This window comes from Dasypus novemcinctus, chromosome 22 (assembly GCF_030445035.2).
Source record: "Dasypus novemcinctus isolate mDasNov1 chromosome 22, mDasNov1.1.hap2, whole genome shotgun sequence".
In the NCBI taxonomy this organism is placed as follows: domain Eukaryota; kingdom Metazoa; phylum Chordata; class Mammalia; order Cingulata; family Dasypodidae; genus Dasypus; species Dasypus novemcinctus.
The window spans coordinates 62168602-62171889 of record NC_080694.1 but is presented as its reverse complement, the minus strand read 5'-3'; the positions used below and the strand labels follow the sequence as shown (position 1 = coordinate 62171889).

At 45.3% G+C, this 3288-nt stretch overlaps 1 pseudogene; it reads right to left on the bottom strand.

The window, feature by feature from the left end:
* Window positions 1–488: 488 nt before the first annotated feature.
* Window positions 489–1932, bottom strand: LOC101447558 (kelch-like protein 12 pseudogene; annotated as a pseudogene).
* Window positions 1933–3288: the final 1356 nt, after the last annotated feature.

The following is a 3288-nucleotide window of genomic DNA, read 5'->3' as shown; positions in this document are numbered from 1 at the left end:
CAACTCAAGGTTGGTTTCTCTCCAGCATGCTGCCACCTGTTGAAGCAAGATGGTTGGTGATCTTTGCAAGGGTTCAGCCTTCCTCTCTCTCTATTACAGGCTGGGATAGGGCTTGTTTCTTTCTGGGCCTTCTCAGCTGCTCTGGTCTCTTCACAAGGTCAGCTATAAACTATCAGGCTTATGGCTCATCTCTCTTCCTGGGGTCACAGGGTCAAAGTTCTCTCCTTCGCCATGTCCATGGAGCTCCCCTCTTCCTCTGTCTTCTTCTGTGTGTCTTCTTGAGTGAATGTCCATTTATATAGCCTGTCAAGGGGGCAGGGACTCAACCATGAATCATGCCCTACTGAGATGGTTGAGTCAAAGCCCAAATCTTAACAAAATTTAATCAAAGACATCTCAGCTGAATCTAATACAAAGGGTATCACTCCGAGAGGAACAGACCAAATTACAAACATAGTCCTTCTCTTTTTGGGGGTTCGTAGATAATCTCAAACTGCCTCACCTATCATATCAGTGAGCATGATGGCCATTAGTGTAAGAGTCCATTTTCCTGTATAGGGATCACAGTTCCCAACTGAATTTAATATAGTTAAATTTCCATCACATCCTCCAAGACAGTAGGTCACTCCACTGGCCACCGCAAGTCTGGCACCTTCCTGGGCTGTCTGTATGTCTCCCAGGATGCTCCATTGGTCAATGTTGGGTCATATTGCTCCACACTGGTATGAAGCCTGCCCCCACGAAAGCCTCCAGATCCATAGATCATATCTCACACAGTGGTAGCTCCAGCAAGTCCTTGTTGGATATTCATAGGGGCCACAGAATACCAGACCCCATCCTGATCTGCTGTGTAGTCTAGACATTCCACTGAACTGGGGCAAGAATGACCATATAGTCCCGAGTTACATGGATCCAGTCATGTAGGGACACGGAGCCTACATATCATCTCTTTTGAGTCATACTTGGCAAAAAGCTCCAGTCTTGAGCTTTGTGGTCATATTTCCCCACCACGTCAATGGGAGACTGATGACTTCTAAAGTCCCCAACCACCAGAAGCACGTCATTGGCTCCTAGACAAGCCCTTGTCCGGGGTCCCTGCATCTGACACTGCAGTTCAGGTCTCAGATGAAACTTCTTTTCTCCCCCTACTTGGTCCCAGCATTGTAAACTACAGCGCATGAAAGACTCAGCATCTGTTACATCCGTGATGTACCTGGGGGTCAGCAGGGGCATTCAGACATACTGTCGTAAGCCAGGCAAGGATTCTTCTTGCTCCTTCTTTGAAGCTTCACCCAACTGATGACAGCCTTGAAGACTTCCTCTTCAGAATCCCCCTGAATTTCATCACACTTGATTAGGTTTTCCATCTCTCCTGAATGTAGAAGAATAAATTCTTCATGCTGTACTGCTTCAGGAAAATGCTTCTGGCTAAAGACCTTAACTGCTTGCATCAGGTGAACACAGTTGTGAATTTCAGCAAAATCCCTGTTAACCAGGCAATTAGAAGCATCAAACTAACTTTCTAGGAACTGACAGCAGGCTTGCTTCTCACCTTTCAGCTGATGGAGGCAGGCTGCAGGGTGCAGTTCCCACACGTTCTCCACTGTCCCATGTACTGTTTCTGTGTACACAAAATCCAACAGGATTTCCATGGTAGAGTGAGTTAGACCTTGACTATCAGCACAAGGTTTCCCATTTTCTGAAATCTCACTAGTGAGCCTGGCGCAGACGTAATCGCTGGAGGCTGCCAGCACAATGGGCAGGGAAGTCTTTCTGCTCCACTTTCAATGGCACATCACAGAGGGTACTGCTCTTCCTGAGGAAATTCTTTGAATTGCAGATAGACTTAGCAGGAGTGTTTGTCATTACACCTTTGGGGGCCATAATGCCTCCCACCAAGCAATAAGGAGAAAGAGGGAAAGGAATTCTTGGGTCCTGCTACTCTGCTCCTGTGCCCACACAGTCGAGCTGGGCCTGTCCCCAGTGTGGTGGAGGGGTGGGGCGCAGAGCTAACAAGAGGCTAAGGAGGAGCAGAATCGCCACTGGCCCATCCCAGAGGCTCGGGATAATAAAATTCTAAATAAAATTTTCTTAACTTGTCCTATAAAGAGAGTGACTCTCCTTCTTAGTTTACATCTGATGTAGATCAATGAAAAGTTGCTATTTTTTTTTAGAACCCCCACTTTACCATCAAATACAGCCTGGTGAGGATATTAAGTTGTACCGGAGGGTCCTTCATCATCTACATGTTCTCTCCCCCCATAGCATCAGCCCCTAACCCGCTCCCCTCACCTTTCTGAAGCTCAGCCTTGGTCTCCAGACATGCTAGCCTCTCTCAGCTCCTCTGCCCTCTGCTGTTTGGCCCATGTTGTTCTCTTAGCGGTGCACAAACAGAGGTCACTGCTGGCCTTTTATCCCAGCTGTTCTCTCAGCCTTTCTTCCTCCTACCTGTTTTACCACTTTGCTTGGCAAACGTCATTAACTGCATTTAACCTTCCTGAGAGGTCATACTCCAGAATTAAACATCCACCCATGAAAATTCCTCCGCATCTCCACTGATTGTCTAGATTTGCTTCAAAACTGAGCAGGGAATTCAGAGAAAAGGAATGGTAGAAAACGTGAATGTAGTCTACTTATTTGTCTTCAACATAGTTAAAACAAAGAACAGAAAAAAAAGTTCTGGTCAGTCCTTCTGAAGCACAGTTGTACATCGTCTACCAAAGTTGCCAAGGCACATATTTTTTGATCCAGCTTTTCTACATATGTCCAAGCTCTCATGACACTGATGGGATATGGTGAATGTTCATGGACATGAAAAGTGTTTGAAATAGTGGGATGTGGGAAAAGAAATAACCATCCATTTTAAACTATCTATGCCTATATTTATTTCATATGATTGAATTCTGTGCATACTAAAACAGAATCCTCTGTCCAGGACTAGCTGGTAGTTCATGGGTTTGCTTTCTTGTCCACTTCATCCTATTCCAAGTAATTCAGAGAGCGGTAGGTATTTGCATGGATTCCCTGGCAAAAAGTCTCGGCTTGGAAAGAAATGTAAGCATCCTCCTTCAAGTTTGTGAACATCATTTAAAACCAACATTGTTTCAATCTTTTTTGTGTGTGTTAGGAGAAAGTTTTTCATTCTTAATTTAAATTGTAAATACCCACTGACAAATTTACATCTTTGAGAATACCCAAAAGCAGAGGTTTCCATGAGCCAGCTGGCGCAGTTGGTTCAGTGTGGTGTTGGTAAGGCCAAGGCTGTGGGTTAATCCCCGCGTGGGTCAT